We start from the raw sequence: 22,263 nt of genomic DNA on the forward strand, positions 1-22,263 counted from the left end.
TCTCTCTGACAGTTGGAAGGCCTATGATTTAATGTGAGCACCATAACTGCTGCTCTTTAATTTCTAAGCTCAACCCAGAAGACTTCATTTCAAGACCTTTCTAGGACATCCTCCCTCGTTAATGATGGTTTCCTTAAAAGGATCTCTTCTGAAAGATCTCCCTTCACCTGATATGAAACGTCATTGATTCTACCTCCCTGAACGTGAATTGTTGTGCTACGTTTTGCAGCAGATGTGCGATCTATCTTTAAGAGACATGATGACGATGTCATTTCCATGTTATGGCATGTGACCTAATGGTCTAAAGGTCTCAGTTCACATTTTACTGAGTCCTTTCTTGCAGCATGACATGTTCTAGGTAGCTTGTGACAGTATATCCGAATTTATATCCTTGTGACAGTTTACTTTTTCAAATTTCCCATTGTCTCTCAACTTAGCAAGACAATAAAGTGCGACCATCAATGAAAGAATCACAGCTATTTCCAGTATATCCACCGTACCATTGTGGTTAGTATCCAACAACAGACTGCAATTCACTGACAAAACCAATCCAGGATGTGTAAAACGGGGAGTGAATCAGATTACGTTATCATCTCATTGTGTCTACTCTAATTGTCTGGTGTGGTATGTACCATCAAATCAATAATCATTAAGCTCAAGCAACAAACAAAGTTGTCACTTTGCATTGCTACATTTTTATATAGCACCAATGAAGTAGTGCTACCACTCCCAGACAACTTATGATTGATGTGCAAGTATGAATGACCTTGCCTAGCAACCAATTGTCCAACCATTCTGAGCTGTCGGATACTTTTCTTTAACTACAAGGAAGAATGGAAGATATGCACAATCAAAGAGGAGGTGGAGAGCTACCACAACCATGCAATGGACACAGTGTGCGAGTCAGAAATTCAATCTCAAATACCTGGATATCGGTAAAGGTTTCTGTGTTAAACAACCAGCATGGATCATATGAAATCATTACCATTCATGGTTCAACATTGTGAAGGGACAGGCACCAGTTCACATCAAGTGATGATGCAGCAATCATACATACAGAGGGTGAGGAAGAAAACTCCAATGCCAATGGTTGTGAGTGACAGTAATCAGTGGCAAGATAACCAAATTGCAAACCAAGGTCAACCAGAAATAACACAATATACCAAATAAATTACCAAATCAGGACAAGTGTCCTGTCTTTATTATTAAATTAACAGCATGTGCCAGTTACAATAATGTATATCTGTTTGAGTTTATTTTCTTTGGAAGAAGGGGAATATTGCATTCGGTCTTGTAGTAAATATGTAATAAACCTTTAAAAGATATGTTCATGATGTTATCACTGTATCATGGAATGTTGCCTAAGTTTATAAAGGTCTCAGTTTTCATCTTACTGAATTCTTTGATGTATGACTTCTTGAGAGAAGTGTGATGCAACGCATCAAATTACTCAGTTGCAGCACAGACACGTAAGTGCCTGTGATTTTGATATATATACGTAGATGCCAGGAGCTATAATAGAAGCTTAGTGAATTCTTTAGAATTACGTGACCCACATCTCATTCATATATTGTGGGCACTGATAAAAGATCATGTCAAACCACATCAATTATTCTCTTTAAAGCAACTGCATTTTTAATGTACATGCTAAGGAACAAGGGAGCAGGAGGACAGGCCTATTGTTTACCACAGGCTAGACAATCAAAGATAGTTTAATTCACTTTGACCTTCCCTTCTCGACAGGTTGTTTTGGTCCAATGTCTCAGTCATTGAGTAACCAGGCAAATATGCTGACTTGGTGTTCCTCCTTTCAGAGCAATACCTAACTCAGGTACTAACTATTAGCTGTATCCAGCAGCTCACTCTGTATGACTCGGCATGGGTGTTTTGTTTTGCAGCCCATGGAGAAATCTACTTACTTTTGAATGTGAGGCTGCAAACTGCACTGTGATAAAATGTGCTAATACCACAAAGTGTGTGCAGCAAGTTTTTTTTTCACAGTGATGCAAAACTGAAAGGTGTCAACCTTGGCTCCATCATAACAGTCTCGTATCTGAGACAGAATGTTGTGAGCTAAAAAACGGAAGGAAAGATTTGTAGTTTTACAACAGTTTTCACATCCCTAGGATGTCCCAATGTTTGTTTGCAGCCAATGAAGTACTTTTGAACTATAATCAGTGTTGTCCCCATGAGCAAACCCAGTTTCTATTTGTGTTTTGTGGGCTGGGAGCCTATTGAAGACGTAACATTTACATAGACATGATTTGAAGGTGCTGGTGTTGGACTGGGGTGGACAAAGTTAAGAATCACACAACATCAGGTTATGTCCAACAGGTTTATTTGGAAGTAATAGCTTTCGAAGTGCTGTTTCTTCATCAGGTGGTTGTGAAAAGGACCATAAGACACTGAGTTTTAACATTTCCGTATGCTGTATTCTAGTGCAGGTTACATTTGATCCTACGTAAGAACGAGGATGGACCTTCTTGTGAGGTTTTTAATGGAATTTAGGATTAGGCTTATTGTCATATGTACTCACCTGAGTTCAGTGAAAAGGTTACAGGTTGCCATTTATGGTGCTATCCAGGTACAAAGCAGAAAAATAAAGAAAAAGGCTTAAAAAGTTGAACATGACAGTCCTCATTACTAAAAAGTAGAAAAACAAAGAAACACTGTTAACAGTTCCACATCACAGTGCATTCTGGATTCATACCCCTCACAAGGACTTGACTTGCCCCTCGTCACTGCCCTATGCTGCCTGTTGTCGCTGACTTGCAGTCTGTTCCTCCTGCCACTGCCATCTTTGTCTGCCTCAGGCTCCCTGTTTCTCCTCTCACTGCTGGTCGTCTTGCACTGCCTGTTCCTGCTCCCACTGCTGTCTCGGGATGACTGATATTGACATCAGGGACCTCTCTCACTGCCATATTGGACTCACCCTCCCCACACTGGCTTAATCTCCTCCGCACTGTAAATGCTCAAACCTGACATTAGGGAAGTAGATTAAAAGAAAAAAATAGTGAAAGAAGAAAAAAATATATAAATGGAGGGAGGAGATGAGCTCCAAGCAGGAGCCCACACACTGCGCTGCTATTCCACCACCATCTCTGTTGCAATAGATTACACAAATCTGTTCAAGGGACAACAAAGGGCAGTTTGGAGTCAGTCAGTCTTTTTGGTGAGAGGGAATCAGAGAAGGTAGCACCATGTTGCTAAAGTGTCCCTGTTAGCTGCTCCCATGCAGTTGGAGCAAAGCATGGTCTGTGGACAGCAGGGTTCTGCTCAGAGCAGCTGGAGAGATGACGATGTGTCAATATAGGATGCTTAGATGCTGACTCGTGCAGGCCAGTGGGATGGAAACTCAGAAGCAGGTTAGCTCAGCTGGAAAAGCAGACCAAGATGCCTGAGTTTGGGAGCTCACAGAAATACAGGAGCTGCATCAGCTCAGGGGAGCATGCTGTTTGATAAAGGCTGAAATTGTGACAGCGATTAAATACTTGTGAGCAGTCTCAGAAATCCTGGGAGCATGAGCTTGGAAGAAGGAATTGAACTATGAGCAGAACATTGAATTGAACATGAGCAGGCTTTGAGGCAGTTCAAATCAGTGTTTTTAAGGAAAGGGAGCTGGATCTTTAAAATGGCCGTTGATATCCCTTGTGAAGGAAATTTAGTGTCAGTAACACCTGAATGGGTTGCTGAGAAATCCATGTGATTTATCTGATATACTCTGTAGAATGATAAACTACAGTTAGTCTAAATATGTGAACCCATATTTAACAAATTCTGGATGTTGGAGTTTAAGTTACATATAGATTTCTACAATAAAGTTTAATTTACTGGTTCATAATTGTGGAATCTTGTGGGCTTTGCTATCTTATTGGGCTTACAAATGTCGTTTACTTTACTTAACATCATTATTGGTCAATAACCAAATCATAACATAAATTTAGCAGTCTTGTCCAGGATTGTACTGTATTTTAGCAATCTCATTTGGGATCAAAATATCTACTCTTGGAAGACTTATGAATGTAATCAAGACTTGCATTTCAAAGCAGTATATATAGATCACAAGCAAGTTCTGGGATCTTGAGACACAAGAGGACTGGACGCTATGTTATTGCAAATTAATGAACATTTGTACACATTCCAGAAAGAAAACCTAGTAAAATTTCCAAACATCACTTACTGATCTGAATTTTCTTCTTTAGCTCAAAATGGATGTCCAATATGATTGGTACAAGTCATACTTTCCTGAAGAAGGGCTCAAGCCCGAAACGTCGACTCTCCTGCTCCTTGGATGCTGCCTGACTTGCTGCGCTTTTCCAGCAACACATTTTCAGCTCTGATCTCCAGCATCTGCAGTTCTCACTTTCTCCTACAAGTCATACTTTACAAGTAAGAGTGTTCCTTTACTGGTCTTCCCTTAATCTATAGATGGTCCTTCTAACTTCACTTGAACCTTCCCTTCGATCCAAGTCTCTTATGATCAAGCATCATTCATGGCACACTCTAACTGAGAGTACAAAGCTATTGGTCCCAAGTACAAATGCAGCATTGAGGCTAGCTAGCATGGCATTTGTCACTCCCAACCTTTGGATGAATGGGAATAGATTCACACTGGATGGCGTTGGGGAGGATTGACAAGTCAGCAGGACCGATGAAGAAAAATAAGTGCTTTTTTTACGAATTCTTGATCAATCCCTTTATACAGAGGATCTCAGTTGTTGGACTTGGACAACACCACACTTCCCAATGTTGGACAATTCTGAATTTTTTGATTGCATGGGTAAGCAGATGAGCAATGCCTTTACATTCTAGTCTTGCTATTATAGGAAAGATGTTGTTTAACTTGAAAGGCTTCAGAAAAGATTTACCCAGATGTTGCTGGGAGAGGAGGGTTTGAGTTTTAGGGAGAGGCTGAATAGGCTGGAACTTTTTTTCCCTGAGGCATTGGAAGCTGAAGGGTGATCTTATAGGGGTTTATAAAATCATGAGGTGCATGGAGAGGGTAAATGTCCATGGTCCTTTTCCTAGGATAGACGGCATAGGTTTAGGGTGAGATGGGAAACATTTAAAAGGAATCTGAGGGACAACTTTTTCACTCAGAAGGTGGTGCATGCATGGAATGAGCTGCCAGAGGAAGTGGTGGAGACTGGTACAATACAACATTTAAAAGGCATCTGGATGGGTATATGAATAGGAAGCATTTGGAGGGGATATGGGCCAAATGCTGGCAAATGGTGATAGATGGGTTTAGGATATCTTATCAGCATGGATGAGGTCGACTGAAGGGTCTGTTTCTATGCTGTATAACACTATAACTCTATGACTCAGTGGTACCTATAATGCAGTTTCTCATGGAAGATAATTAATGTCTGTCAGCAGGGTCAAAACTGAAAGACCCTGGATGGTGGACTGCCAGACTAGCCATTAGGAATTTAATATGTGAGTGATGTATACTCATATGGTGGTCAAACTCCTTCCTAATCACTCTTGACTATATAAAGTTTGAAATAATTGTCTCTAAGTTTGTAAACTTGATTATAAATCTAAGAGCATAATCTTAAAGAGAGAAACCTGGAAATGCATAGCAGGTTTATCAGCAACAATAAGGAACAACAATTTAAAGTTTGACATAGGTTCAGTTCCAACGAAGAGAACACATACAAGAAAATTAAATCGGCTTTTAATTTTATAGATTCTGACAGACTATGTTCTTTCAACCTTTCTGTTCTTAAATTTGATAGGCTCAGCCTTGGCAGTGTTAATTCTCCACAAAATAAGGGAGAGAAAGATTTATTTTAAAAGAAATGATCTAAAAAAGAAAGTCTAGGCTGAGAAACATTTTCTCGGTCATGTTCTCTTACAAATGAAAACAATAGCGTAAGCAAATTATTTCCTGTGAGGTTTTTTATAAAGATCAAATGTTTTGTAGTCCTGTGGAATCAGGCCTTCTTTTCTGCTTGGCCATTTCAGTATCATGGGACATCAAAATAAAAACCACATAATAGACTGGGAACTCTTGACGTAATAGTTCCATGTTCAAAATTCTGCTTCACAGGGATAAAATTAGAAGTGCTCACTTTGTGGAAGAGAGTGTTCCAAGCAAGAGAAGCATTAAACTCAAGCAGTGTGCTTTTGGACTTGTTGGATTGATATTTCAGTCTGCTCACCTGGGTGTAAGAATGGAGGGAGGATTGTATGTTTTCAAAGAGATCATTCAATTGAAGCCTACCTTAGTTCAAGGAAGCAAAGTCAAGTTTGTTCCTTTATATCATGGAAATCTTCTCTGTTCGATTGCCCTCTCCAGGTGATTCTTCATGATCTAGGGAATGAACTGCAAAAACTGCCCCAAGCAGTGTGAAGGTGCAGTTTTAACCACCTACATCCAAGTGGGAGGGAAATGTTAGCATCTCATAGTGCTCCATTCCATACCTTCTTTTAATTGTAAAATTTAAATGTAGGTTTTAATGGCAGTTTATTAGATTGAGTTCTGCAGCCACAAAGAACAGTAATATTCAATCATCGGTTATGAATTGTGATACTGTGCAAGTTTTCCATCCCTTGTACTGGATTCATTAATTGCTCCAGAGAAGCTCAGATGTGATATTCAAACTCAGGTTAAAATAAGACCTTACGAAGGGAAGTGAATGAGTAACATTGCAATTTGTAGAACTATTTATCACCAGCTCACTATAAATGTCCACAGTTACAATGGCCTGAAAACACCACAACCAAGAAAGTGTTTTACAAATATCGATGTTATTGCCCTCACCTTGAAGTCAAACATTGGCTGTTTTGCTTATCAAGATAATGGAGTTCACTGCAGGTGAATTAAACTGTTTTGATTTCTTGGCATCGACATTATAATCTAGAATGAATTGGTTGCAGAATAAAGCACTTACTTTTAACTGTGATTTCTGAACGCTCAACCTCACATTACTGTTGTGTTAACTGGCCAATTTTATGGCCTTTCTTCATGAGCTGGCATTTTATTACAAGTTTATGACAATTTGTGAGTAATATACTATTGCAAAACAGTACTGTTTTAAGACTGGACACTTTAAAATCAGTGAAGAGGAAAATTTAATTTCATGTGAGTCTATGGAATCTGAACCCAGAAATGAAAATGAGATGTTCCATACCAGATTACTTCATTCTCACTAAATTTGGTTCCTTCTCCAAATTCTCAATATTTGCCCATGTATTTGAATGTGGTTCATGTCACTTCTCTCTCAATGTCTGAACCCTTCCAGCTAAACTTTAGTCCAGTGCTATAGGACTGAAATAGCTCTAACTGAAGCCATAAATGACATTTTGTGTGGGTGTGACTGCAATGCATTACTGCACCTCATTCTCCTTCACCCTGTTACAATTTTGAACAACTTCATATGTCCATCATCACATGATTATCCCTTTTTGTTTGAGTCAGCTATGACTCCATTGATTGCATTTGATTATGTATTCACATTTCACTTCAGAACTCTTCTACATTCTTTCTTCCTTTTTCACTTTTACCTTTGTCTCTGAAGTTCAAACATCTTAAGCAATGGCCATTAGTGTTTGCAACTCTCTTCTCCCCAGAGCTGTGGAGGCTGGGCTATTGGTTTTATTCAAGGTTGAGGTGGACAGATCTTTGTTAATTGACAACAGACTCCAGTGTCACAGAAAGCAGGCAGGAAAATGCAGTTAAAACTACAGATTTGTTCTGATTTGACTGAATGATCAGGCTTGATTAGCCAAAAGGCCCACTCATGCTGTTATTTCTTATGATATTGCAACTGATTCATTTTCAAAAAAAACAGCCATCATCTCCAGAATTCCCAAGGATCTGTCCTTGTCCACCTCCTCGGTCGTTTCTTATGCCATGTTGATATTGTCTGAAGATGTGGGTGTTGGCTTCCATGTGTTACATGTGTGCTATCAAGCTCTACATCTGTACATTCTTTCTCAAAGCCTCCATTGTTTTTGTGTTGTTTTTCCAACACCCAGGCTCTGATGAACCATCGCCTGTTCCAGCTTTATGGAGGGAAAATGGAAGCCATCATTTTCAGATGCTACCATTGCAAACTCCTACCTCTCCCACTGACTTCATCCCTATCCCTGGCCACTATCTAAGACAAGATCAGGCTGTTTGAAATCTTAGTGGCTTTTATGCAAAACTACATTTCCCTACCTACCTCTGATTCATAAAAAAGACTATGTGCTTCCTCCTCTGTGATGTCACCTGCCTCTGTCTTTATTCTAGACAACCTGCCACTGAAATCCTCATACATTTATTTAGTCATATTCTGACTGAAAGTCTCCCAAGTTTTCCTGACTGGTTTCCATTGTCCTTAAACTTCTGCTCATCCGAAACTCCACATCTATCCTATACCAAATGCAATGTTACCCATCCACATTTGTAATGGCTCAGTGATTAAGACTGCTGCCTCACAGTGCCAGGAACCCAGGTTTGATTCCAGCCTCAGGTGGTGAGGAGTTTGTACATTCTCCCCGTGCCTGTGTGGGTTTCCTCTGGGTGCTCTGGTTTCCTCCCACAATCCAAAAATGTGCAGATTAGATGAATTGTCAATGCTAAATTGGCTATAGTGTTCAGAGATGTGTAGGTTAGGTGCATTAGTCAGGGGTAAATGTAGAGTGATAGGGTGGGGGAATGGGTCTGAGTGGGTTACTCGTCGGAGGGTTGGTGTGGACTTGTTGGGCCAATGGGCCTGATTCCACACTGTAAGAAAAAGAGTCTGCCTTTATTCATCAATGCTTATTTTCAGTTGCCCAGTCTTCACATTTAGAGTTTGCATTTTGATTGAATCTCTCTGTGACCTTTTCATCCATATTCACAATCTCTTTTGACTCTTGTACATTGCTTCTTTCCCCTCACTATTGTTCTTGACCACACATCCATCCACAAAGGTCCCTTCTCTACAAGGCCATCCCTAAATACTCCAACATGCTCACCACCTTAAAAATCCTCCTCATGACCAAGAATTTGGTTATACCTGCAAACCTTGTTCAGTATTTGTTTTCCCTCATGCCTCTTTTTAGCTATTTCTCAACCTTGGGATGTATCTGTCTGCTAACGATGTTACACAAATGCAGATTATTGTTGTTGTACAGCTACCACTCAACTGGATGCTACCCAGGTGTGAACAATTATTTGGTGCAATCAAATCTCAAATGTTCACCAGGATAATTTGCAGTCTTCTTGAATGCATGATCGTAAATTGGTGGACAGTTAAAAGTTTCTGATTCTCACTTATAGCAAAACTTCATAAGCAAATGTAACTTACTAACTGACATTTTTAATACATTTCGATAGTCTAGTCTCTCTTCAGTATCCTGGCCCAAAGCCCTTAACATTCTGACTGATAATGAAAGGCGCAGACTGCTGAGGTTCTCATGCACATCTCAAACATACAACATTACTGATATTTTCTGCTGTAAAATCTCATTTTTAATTATTAGTCATAAGCCAGCAACGCAAACAGAATATTTGCCTTTTGCTGCTGGAATTTTGAATGCCAGCCCTCACACAATTATTAAAATCTCCCAAGGAACACTTCAGGAAAAAAATTAAATTTACCTGTGGTCAGTTGGTAGGCGAGTGGAAGGCCTGAGAAAAGTGTGGGTGGACCCAGATAAACATAGGAATAGTGAGATAAAATCTGAGCTGAAAAGGCAGAATGCTAAATTCATGATCTTCACTTTAACTGTCTGAACCAGGACTTGCTCAGTTTATACACATTAATAGCAAGTTTGTTAACTCAAAATCATTTCAAGTAAAATAGTTACCATTTCCATATATTTCATATTTCAGTCACATTTGAGAGATTCATGGCTCCTGTCCCAGCTATGGATGCACACAATGAGGTTTTTGTGTTATTGACCATATTTAGCTGAGGACTCATTGTGTTTTCTTTTTGAAATCCAGCTAAAAAAAAATCCAAAGGAATGGAGCACATTGGGATTTTATAGCAAGATTAACAACTTCAATCCCCTTAGGAATGTAATAGCACAGTTTTTACTGTGAGGGAAATATTGCCCTGCTGTCATTTTTGTATGGAGTAGTGTGCCTGAAAGTGTGGTGTAATTCTAGACATTTCTGCAGTTGCATCATTTGCTCAATAACTCACGATATCTTTCACCTACATGTGAAAATAACATTGTCACCTACATGTGAGAACTAACATTCTGAAGGCGGGCTTCACGTCCTTATCTTGCAATAGAAAAAGAAAATCGAATAAAAATGTATATACTAGCTGATAACAATACAATATTTAATGAGTGAGTCAAGATCCAAGTGTTTTGAATTGTGTTTTTATGATATGAAGACAAACTCTGAAACATTGAATATGATTGATTAAATGTAAAGACATCCAGAAGTTATAATGACATTGATCAGAATAGTGTTTGGCTGATTCCCTTATCATGCACCAATGGTCTAGGCGAGCAACTAAATAATCTGTGAAATGGTCAAATCTGTAAGTGCTAGAAAACAAATTAGTATGCGACCTGATGTCATCAAGTGAACACTTTGCCTGGAACAAAATAGCACATGGGGTATTTGGTCAGTGGTGGCTCACGTGGTAGCATGTTTGCCTCTGAGTCAGAAGGTTTCAAGTTCTACTTCGGGACTTGAGTACAAAACTTGAGTCTGAAGTTTAAGTGCAGTTTCGGTTTTAAACTGAAACCTTTTCACCTTCTCAGATGGACATAAAAGATCCTAAGGCTACATGTCAAAGAAGGAAAGTGAGTTATATATTCTGGCCATATTCATCCCTCAAATAACAGCACAAAAAGCTGATTAACTGGTCATTATGATATTGCTGTGCCCAAATTGGTTGCCACGTTTTCTCAATTACAGTTGTGACTTCAAAATTGCTGCCCTGACTGCAAAGCAATTGGGGATTTTTGAAAGATGTGAAAGGTACAATATAAAACATTGATTTATTTTACAGATTCCAAAGCTACTTACATAATGTCCCAGTAAGTTCACCAATTAGATCTATTTTAATTCACATCTGCATGAACTTTCATATTTTATCCCAATGTAATCAGATTATAATAATCATGGTGGGAGAGCAATAATTGCTAGGCATCTAAAGTTTTTTAACAGGTGCGGTGACGTGGATTCAAAAATATATATTATCATTGCATCTTAAACAATTTATTTTAATCTGTATATCATCATTAATAATATCAGTTTGCCCATAAACACATTTGAAACAGTCACTGTTTGAAACATAAAGCCAATTTTCAACCAGGTCTTAAATATAGACAGGAGAAAGTGAGGACTGCAGATGCTGGAGATCAGAGCTGAAAATGTGTTGCTGGAAAAGCGCAGCAGGTCAGGCAGCATCCAAGGAGCAGGAGAATCGACGTTTCGGGCATGAGCCCTTCTTCAGGAATCATTGCTGAAGAAGGGCTCATGCCCGAAACGTCGATTCTCCTGCTCCTTGGATGCTGCCTGACCTGCTGCGCATTTCCAGCAACACATTTTCAGCTCAAATATAGACAATTGACAATGGCAAGACAACTTGCTTGTTGGCTGTTGATTGGTAGACAAGCATCAGCCAGGAAGCCCAAGCTCCTTGCTCTTCCTCAACCAGTGCCATGAGATCTTTTGCATCAAACTGAAAGGGCAGTTCGGAGCTTTGGTGTTGTCTAAAAGATAGGACAACACTCCCTCTATACTGTGCAAGAGAGGCAGCCTAACATTAGTACTCAGGAATCTAGAATGAGGCTGGAAGACACAGGCTTTTGCCTCAGGAGCATGTTTGCTACAGATGGAGCCGTAACACAATAGGAAAACTGCAAGAGAACTTCTCTTTTAAATATTCTTGATTACAGAATGGAAAAATTCTATAAGTATTCCTGTGGCACTTGGTTGTGGTTCTTAACTGTACTGCAGTTTATTTGTTTCTTCAGCATTAATTTGTAATAGTGGAATCAGCCAAACACATTCATGGCAGGGTGGTTTAATTGAGCAGGCAGTCATGAGTTACCTCTGACTGTGTTCTAGGCCATTTCAGAGCATTGTTCAAAGTCAACAAGGTGCCACTGTTTCCCATGGGAGACTGATTAGCAAGATTAGATCTCATGGAATACAGGGAGAACTAGCCATTTGGATACAGAACTGGCTCAAAAGTAGAAGACAGAGGGTGGTGGTGGAGAGTTGTTTTTCATCCTTGTGGAATGCCACAAGGATCGGTGCAGGGACCTCTACTTTTTGTCATTTACATAAATGGTTTAGATGCGAGCATAAGAGGTACAGTTAGTAAGTTTGCAGATGACACCAAAATTGGAGGTGTAGTGGACAGTGAAGAGGGTTACCTCAGATTACAACAGGATCTGGACCAGATGGGCCAATGGGCTGAGAAGTGGCAGATGGAGTTTAATTCAGCTAAATGCAAGGTGTTGCATTTTGTGAAAGCAAATCTTAGCAGGACTTATACACTTAATGGTAAGGTCCTAGGGAATGTTGCTGAACAAAGAGACCTTGGAACGCAGGTTCATAGCTCCTTGAAAGTGGAGTCGCAGGTAGATAGGATAGTGAAGAAGGCGTTTGGTATGCTTTCCTTTATTGGTCAGAGTATTGAGTACAGGAGTTGGGAGGTGATGTTGCAGCTGTACAGGACATTGGTTAGGCCACTGTTGGAATATTGCATGCAATTCTGATCTCCTTGCTATTGGAAAGATGTTGTGGAACTTGAAAGGGTTCAGAAAAGATTTACAAGAATGTTGCCAGAGATGGAGGATCTGAGCTATAGGGAGAGGCTGAACAGGCTGGGGCTGTTTTCCCAGGAGCGTCAGAGGCTGAGGGGTGACCTTATAGAGGTTTACAAAATTATGAGAGGCATGGATAGGATAAATAGGCAAAGTCTTTTCCCTGGGGTTGGGGAGTCCAGAACTAGACGGCATAGTTTTAGGGTGAGAGGGGTAAGATATAAAAGAGACCTAAGGGGCAAATTTTTCATACAGAGGGTGGTATGGGTATGGAATGAGCTGCCAGAGGAAGTGGTGGAGGCTGGTACAATTGCAACATTTAAGAGGCATCTGGATGTGTATATGAATAGGAAGGGTTTGGAGGGATATGGGCCAGGTGCTGGCAGGTGGGACTAGATTGGGTTGGGATATCTGGTCAGCATGGATGTGTTGGACTGAAGGGTCTGTTTCTATGCTGTACATCTCTATGACTCTATGACTGTGAATCTGGAATCACATGTAGATCATACTAATGACGGCCAGTGGATTTGCCCTCCTGAAAGGAACTAATGAATCAGATTGCATTTTTTTTAAGACAAGCTAAAAGTTTAGTGATCACTATTAACAAGACCAGCATTTTTATTGATTCATTGAGATTTGAACTTAATTCTGTAGAGCACTGAGCCTCTAGTCCAGAAAAATGACAAACTATACTATTGGCCATTTGGAACTAATGAGATTACAATTTCAAGGACACAAGTGACTAAACGCATTTACAATTCTTTGACAATTGTAAATTTTATTAAACATATAACTTCCTTTCCCTGTAACATGAAGTGAAATATAATATTCTTGTATCATCTGAATCATGGAGAATATTATTCTGTCATAAATGATTTGGATGCGAGCATAAGAGGTACAGTTAGTAAGTTTGCAGATGACACCAAAATTGGAGGTGTAGTGGACAGTGAAGAAGGTTACCTCAGATTACAACAGGATCTGGACCAGATGGGCCAATGGGCTGAGAAGTGGCAGATGGAGTTTAATTCTGATTAGTGCGAGGTGCTGCATTTTGGGAAAGCAAATTTTAGTCGGACTTATACACTTAATGGTAAGGTCCTAGGGAGTGTTGCTGAACAAAGAGACTTTGGAGTGCAGGTTCATAGCTCCTTGAAAGTGGAGTCACAGGTAGATAGGATAGTGAAGAAGGAGTTTGGTATGCTTTCCTTTATTGGTCAGAGTATTGAGTACAGGAGTTGGGAGGTCATGTTGCGGCTGTACAGGACATTGGTTAGGCCACTGTTGGAATATTGCATGCAATTCTGGTCTCCTTCCTATTGGAAAGATGTTGTGAAACTTGAAAGGATTCAGAAAAGATTTACAAGAATGTTGCCAGAGATGGAGGATCTGAGCTATAGGGAGAGGCTGAACAGGCTGGGGCTGTTTTCCCTGGAGCATCAGAGGCTGAGGGGTGACCTTATAGAGGTTTACAAAATTATGAAAGGCATGGATAGGATAAATAGGCAAAGTCTTTTCCCTGGGGTTGGGGAGTCCAGAACTAGGGAGCATTGTTTTAGGGTGAGAGGGGAAAGATATAAAAGAGACCTAAGGGGCAACTTTTTCACGCAGAGGGTGGTACATGTATGGAATGAGATGCCAGAGGAGGTGGTGGAGGCTGGTACAATTGCAATATTTAAGAGGCATTTGGGTGGGTATATGAATAGAAAGGGTTTGGAGAGATATGGGCCGGGTGCTGGCAGGTGGAACTAGATTGGGTTGGGATATCTGGTCAGCATGCACAGGTTGGACTGAAGGGTCTGTTTCCATGCTGTACATCTCTATGACTCTAGTAATGTTCTAATTTGAGCCTTTCATTACCATCAGTGTCATTTCAGTCCCAATTTTAATCATCATAGCTATAAATTTCAACATATAACATGGCATATTTTAAGGCAAGATGTGATAGGCTGTGAATCAATGGTAATGACTTATAGAAGGGCTTCAGGTGACGTCAATGCATCATTCAAACTTTCTCATTGTAGTTACTAACTTCAAATCTCTGAATTAAATAGCAAACTTATAAATCATCTCTATGTATTTCCAGATTCTTAGTTATACACATAGACTGATTTGTGACTTGTTCTTATGGTAACATTTCAGAACACCTTTTTTCAGACTTTGATAATCACGTTAAATTTGTACTTAACTGTAATATTTTCACATACTTTAAATGTTTGTATCTTTCAAACTGGAATCTCACAGGCTACAAATGATAACAGATCAAAATGGGTTTAAATATCACATTTCATTTTAGAGACAGGGTTCCAGAGCAACAATTGGAGGTAATTCTACTTGACCTGTATGAACCCCCACATTATATTATCTCACGTGCAGTCAGACTGACAGGTTCAACATGGCCAAGCTCTACCAGTAGAGGGAGCTTCAGAGCCTCTTCAAACCCAGAAAGAAGATACCATTGCAGCCTCCTGCCTGGATAGAAGCAATGTCCTTGGTGTTTTTAGATTTAATCTGTGATTCAATTTTACTAAATCTCTCTCTCTTCTCTCTTGCTCCTGTCTTCCCACCTCATCCTTCCCTGTTTTTCTCTTCCACATCTCTGTTTCTTTTTCTCCCTTCTTTTGCAGTCCCTCAGTTCATTCCTGCCTTTCTCTTGCACTTGGCAAATTCTACAGAGGCAGGGGTGAAGAGTGAGTGCAACAGCACTGGAGAGTACATTGTCCTGCCTCCCTAATTCCTCCTCCTCATATCCCCTTTCTTAACCCATCTTTCTCCTTTCCCTCCTAACTGTTCATCCTCTCTGCCCCCCATTTCTGCACAGTAACCCTCCCTCTGCTATAGCAGGCTACAAGAGAGGAAAACAAAGACCACAAAAACGACTTTAACCTAGGTCTCTGACCAGGGATCATCACAAAGTGAGAATTAAAGTGTCAAAGGAACTGTCTAATGGGAGAAGAAAAACAAATAGAGAGCTTGAGGTTTCAGGTTAGGCTAGTTTGGTCAGGAGATCATGAGTCCCACATCTACAATTCTATCCTTCATTAGGTTTCATACACATCACAGAAAAGGTGGGAGCTCCTTAATTAACCCACATTAAAGGAGGAAAGCATTTATTTAAACCATCGGGAACAGGAATTAAACAGGAAAGAAGCCTGAAACCAGAATATTATTAGCTATGTGTGAAGCCATGTGCCATTGATAGGTTGTTTTATTTTAAATTAATTGCAGCAAATTCCCTAAAGTATCTCCCTTGTGAATTCCACCAATGGTTCCACTGATCAATGCACTGGCAAGAGCTAAAATGAATTTCACACAGCAGGAACATCCGATGTGTTTATTGAGTTGTTCTCAGCTGGGTCACTGGGGTGTGTGAATGTAGTACCAGGCTACAATTGAATAACCACTGACTGCTGTTCAGTAACATTTTAAAATGTTTCAAGCACTTTCTTTCCGGGCAAAAAGTATATCGCTCCCACATTCCTGTGGTAAGAAAGAGTATTCTGGTCATTATTAGCAAAAGTTAACAATCACCCCTTAATCCTGACTGGTGAATTATGTATCAATTTGTGGAGAATCAATGGTGCCTCAGTACATTTACATGTTCCTGGCCAACAGAAAATAACCCATGAAACATCAATCTTCTTGCAGTTGTTATTTTGTTTTGTAGTATTTCATGAACAGAATTGAAAGAATAGGGTCAGTAGCAGTCCTGGTATAGTTCACACAATATTTGATCCTTTATCAACTTCATTTCAAAGCTTTGCCCTGACAGATAAAAATACAGATGGTTGTATCACTGCAGAGGGAAAGAGAAAAGTCAAAGGAAAAACCTTATAACAAATAAAGTGTGATCTGATGATACCTAATGTTAGATTTTGTTCTTGAATAGTTCATGCATCTTTGATAATCTGTGGACTATAATCATGTAAAGGTACACAGAAGGAGACCATCAAATCCATCTTTGCTGGAATTCAGTTAGTCGCATTTCCATGCCTTTTTCCCATAGCCCTTCAAATATTCTCTTCTTCAGAGAATTGTCTCTTTCATTGAACTGAAATTTCCACAGCTGCTATGGTGGGATTTCAACTCATGTTTCCCAGGCATTAGCCTAAACCTCTGAGTCACCAATGCAGTGACATTACCCAAGAAGGCATAGGCTTAGGGTGAGAGGGGTAAGATGTAAAAGAGACCTAAGGGGTACTGTTTTCACGCAGAGGGTGGTACGTGTATGGAATGAGCTGCCAGAGGATGTGGTGGAAGCTGGTACAATTGCAACATTTAAGAGGCATTTGGATGGGTATATGAATAGGAAGGGTTTAGAGGGATATGGGCCAGGTGCTGGCAGGTGGGACTAGATTGAGTTGGGATATCTGGTCGGCATGGACAGGTTGCACCTTCCCCTGCAACCGCAGGAAATGTAAAACTTGCGCCCACACCTCCACACTCACTTCCCTCCAAGGCCCCAAGGGATCCTTCCATATCCGCCACAAGTTCACCTGTACCTCCACACACATCATCTATTGCATCCGCTGCACCCGATGTGGCCTCCTCTATATTGGTGAGACAGGCCGCTTACTTGCGGAACGCTTCAGAGAACACCTCCGGGCCGCCCGAACCAACCAACCCAATCACCCCGTGGCTCAACACTTTAACTCTCCCTCCCACTCCACCGAGGACATGCAGGTCCTTGGACTCCTCCACCGGCAGAACACAACAACACGACGGCTGGAGGAGGAGCGCCTCATCTTCCGCCTGGGAACCCTCCAACCACAAGGTATGAATTCAGATTTCTCCAGTTTCCTCATTTCCCCTCCCCCCACCTTGTCTCAGTCGGTTCCCTCAACTCAGCACCGCCCTCCTAACCTGCAATCCTCTTCCTGACCTCTCCGCCCCCACCCCACTCCGGCCTATCACCCTCACCTTGACCTCCTTTCACCTATCCCACCTCCATCGCCCCTCCCCCTAGTCCCTCCTCCCTACCTTTTATCTTAGCCTGCTTGGCTCTCTCTCTCTTATTCCTGATGAAGGGCTTATGCTCGAAACGTCGAATTCTCTATTCCTGAGATGCTGCCTGGCCTGCTGTGCTTTGACCAGCAACACATTTGCAGGTTGGACTGAAGGGTCTGTTTCCATGCTGTACATCTCTATGAGTCTATGACTCTAAAGATAGAATAAGCACCCATTATAGACGTGGAACCCATGAGCCATGGTCTCCTGACCAAGCTGAAACCTCAAGCTCTATATTTGTTTTTCTTGGTATTTCATTTGAATTACTCTTGTAATTATTGATATAAATCTGATTATCTCTTGAAATGCCTGAACGCCTTGACCCATCTGCCTTTGAATGCCAGACCAAGCATTGTGTAGACTAACGTTTATCACTTCTTGTTCATGCATACCTATTAAAAATGTTCTTCACGAAGAACTGATTTCCTTATTGCGGAAAGCTGTCTGTTTCCTCTTGAGTCTTTATTAAGTACTTGTTAACAACAGGGCCCAGAGGCTAGTGTTTTGGATATTAGAGCATAAATTCCTGCCATTCGGTCCATCAAGCCTACATGATCATGGCTGATCCTCAATCTCATAATGTGCTTCTACATTCACCGTATAATCACATGACAACTTTATCTGGTGGAAATCTATTTATTTCTTAAATATATACAAAGACTTTGTCTCCACAGATTTCTGTGAGGACAATGAACACCAGAGAAGTTTGAATGGCGTTTGTCCCTTTTGCGGTAGAAATGAATGGATTCGTGATATTAAATAGTAAGTTATATTTATTTGGTATCTTTAACACTCAAATCATATCACACACATTTTGAGAATTATAACAATGTGGTTGGTAAATGGGAAACAAGGACAGGGCAATTAAAAAGAGGCAGCAAGAGAGACTGCCACAGTCAAAACTTAAATCCCTTTAATTTATGTGGATTGGCTATACTGGGGAAAAAAGAATTCTCAATCCTCCAAAGACTTCTTTGTATAGCTGCAAACAAAATACACTATTACATTTCAATAAAATCAATCCTGCTCGATTTGTGGTTACTACAGCAGTTGTTGCAGGGTAAATGTCTTATTTAAGTAGCTGCTTGTAATAGCTTTTCCAGGAAAGATAACTGTTATCATTTATTCAGTTCTTTAGTTTTGCACAACTTTCAGAAAGTGCAGCTCTTAAACATATGTTCAATATGTAATATCAGAAGCTGAAATTCCCACTGGTGTCTGGTTTCTCAAGTAAGCAGTGTCAATCCAATCTATTCCTGAATATAAATACAAAGACATTGCTGAAATTTCATCCATAACAGAAGGTCTGCTGTATTAATCACAATTTTAAGAGAGCAAAACAAATGTACAACAGTGCAATTTACACGTCTGGGTTCAGCTGCACCTACCCCTGTCAAAACAGCATCATTCCATAGAAATAAAACAATGTACGCATTGCTGAATGATAAACTGGAAAAATGCCTATCCATGTGGAAGTACGTTAGATCCCAGTTCCATTGGAAATTATGGGCCACATCAACAAATGAACATTCACATGAATTAGAGTAGAAACATAGACATAGAAACATAGAAGTTAAGAGAGGAGTGGGCCATTCAGCTCTTTAAGCCTACTCTGCTATTCTGTGACTTGGCCTCTACAGTCTTCCGTGGTAGAGAATTCCTTTTCTCCCATTGATATATCCTATTCATTTCCTGATTCATGTCATTTATGCCATTTGTTAATATCTTTGTGTGAGTGGATATCCTCAAGGCCTTACTGGCGAAGTGCGGCATTCCCACAGATACCTGGGAATCACTGGCCCAACACGTGGAGGAGGAGCATCAGGAATGCACCAAGCACCTCGAGACTTACCGTTGGGAGAAAGCAGAAGCCAGGCCAAGACAGGGCAAGGACCACGTTGCCATACCAATACCCCACCCATCCCTTCCCACAATTACCTTCACCTTCAGCCCCAAGTGTGACAGAATCTGCAGAAGCCACAATGGTCTGTACAGTCACCTACATACTCACCCTGAGAGTGCAATAAAGTCATTCCTGTATGCAAGGGACTGCCAATGATGATTAGATTAGATTAGATTCCCTACTGTGTGAAAAAAGGCCCTTTGGCCCAACAAGTCCACACCGACCCTCCGAGGAGCAACCCACCCAGACCCATTCCCCTACATTTACCCCTGACTAATGCTCCTAACACTATGGGCAATTTAGCATGACCAATTCACATAACCTGCACATCTTTGGACTGTGGGAAGAAACCGGAGCACCTGGATGAAACCCACACAGACACGGGGAGAATGTGCAAACTCCACACAGACAGTGCCCGAGGCTGGAATCAAACCTGGGACCCTGGTGCTGTGAGGCAGCAGATGAGGATGATAATTAGCATGTGGTTGATGTTTTGACTATCGCAAAGCAACAGTCTCTTAGATACTCCTATGACAAGAAGCTGTATCTTTCAGTGCCACCCATCTTGGCACAAACCATGGCTGTGACACATTCTGGGCTTTGCCTTGCACCATTACACATTTCACCTTTAAATGTCAAAGAGTGATCAAGTAAAAGACAGTTAAACAGTTCAGTTCCAACTGGATTAACAATGTCTACTCGGTCAGGGTATTAATAAGACTGATTTTTTTTGTTCATCATGAGATGTGGGCATCACTGGCTGGCCCGTCTCTAGTTGCCTTTGAGAAGGTGTAGTGAGTGTATGAAGGCGTAAGGGGTACAAAGGGAAGATTCAACAGCTGCCTGGTTTTGAAATTTGAATTTTTGGTAAATCTTAATTGGGGGTTTTATCAGACTAGATTTATAGAAGGGGTTGTAAATAGTTGTTAATTAATTATTTTCTGTTATACTTAAAGAAATAAAGTTGTTCCATTTTATTTTAAGTAGTTCTTCACCTCTCAAATTTTAATAGATTATAGCACAGGGTGAATCTTTTCTGTGTGTCCGGTTTAAGTGAGCAGAGGTGTTTACCCCGTGTCATAACATGAGCTACCTTCTTGAATTAGTGCATTGCATGTGCTGTAGGTTGAGCCGCAATGTCATTACAGAGGGAATTCCGGGATTAGCAATTAATCATTGTTGCTGACATAACTACCTTATCTTCACTGCTTCCTGACAATGGAAGACAATGAAGTTTCATTTTCTTCACATGGATCTAGCCTTGGTGGCCCAGCCACTGCCAGAGTGACTCCTCTCTCCTGCAGGGTTGGCTCAGTGATAGAAATGTTCTCTTCTCATGCTGCCTTGAATCAAGTTAATAAAACATCTTCAAACATTTCGCTGCACTTTGGATGCTGCCTGAACTGCTGTGCTCTTCCAGCACCAGTGATCCCAAACATCTTCAATGTCAGGATAGGCAGCTGAAATATTCTGTCACCAAGACCCCCTTTATTTACATGTGGATAGTCCTTGACACTGATCCAGCTTCCTCTGAGCCAGCTATCAGAATGAACAGAATCTCTCTGACACTCTTACTATTCTTGTAAGCCAGGGCTCCCTGATTGGACCAGATTAACACCCCAATCAGGGAACTCATATACTAAACGGTCCACCTGGCTGACCTCGTTACAATCACTACACAATCATTCTCTTTCCTGTTGCAGAGAATGTTTGTTTGTTGAACTGTTTCAAGATGGTCACCTTGTGTCTCTGAAAAGTTGCCAAACTTGATCGTGGAATCCTCAATTCCTCAGCGATGTCTACTGGTCTCCTCAGACCATACTCTTCCACTCACTGTATCAACTTTGCTTTGTTTCCAACTGACAGCACTTTTGGTTTTCTCATTGATTTAGCCTTGCTTGTAGATATTTAGCTCTGGTATGGCCTGAATCTGCTCCAACTGGTTGGTGTGGTCATATAGCAATCATACACAAGGGTCCCATGTTCAAATCTCAGCAGTATCATTCTTCTGATATGGCCTATAACTTAAATGGCTCATGTGGTTCTGTGGTGGTACCCCTACCAATTCCGCCTGTCCTATGTTGCATAAGTACACAGATAATCCTACATTTCAGGTGATGATGGGCATCCTTTTCCTGGATTTTCCATTCCACCAGCAGGAATGGTTGGCAAATTGCACAACACTCCAAAGCACCTGGATTATTGGGATTTGACTGATTTCACTATAACTACCTGTTAATTGTCTCACGTTAAGAAATTCAGTCTAGACTGTTCCACTCTAGGAATAGGTTCCCTGAATTATTAATCCAGACTCTAACATACTGCCATTTCCTAACAGCCATATTTCCTGTTAGTTATGATTTGTTCTAAAAAGGTCTACTGGCAAAAAGTGACGGATAACATCAACAAGCATAAAGCTGAAGATTTGAATTCATATTCACAAGATTACAACACCACACAAAGTCTGGTTTGAAGGTAAATGGGTCAGGAACATAAAAGATTAATATCATTGTTCTGAACTGAGTCAGAGATCCTCATTCTGTGCCCCAATAGTCATGTCATGATTGCTGTCAGTGTTCTCCAAAATAAAAATGGAGAAATTCACGAGTGTGTGACCTCTGGGAAGGTATGCCACT

The sequence above is a fragment of the Hemiscyllium ocellatum genome, chromosome 28 (genome assembly GCF_020745735.1).
Source record: "Hemiscyllium ocellatum isolate sHemOce1 chromosome 28, sHemOce1.pat.X.cur, whole genome shotgun sequence".
NCBI classification, from domain to species: domain Eukaryota; kingdom Metazoa; phylum Chordata; class Chondrichthyes; order Orectolobiformes; family Hemiscylliidae; genus Hemiscyllium; species Hemiscyllium ocellatum.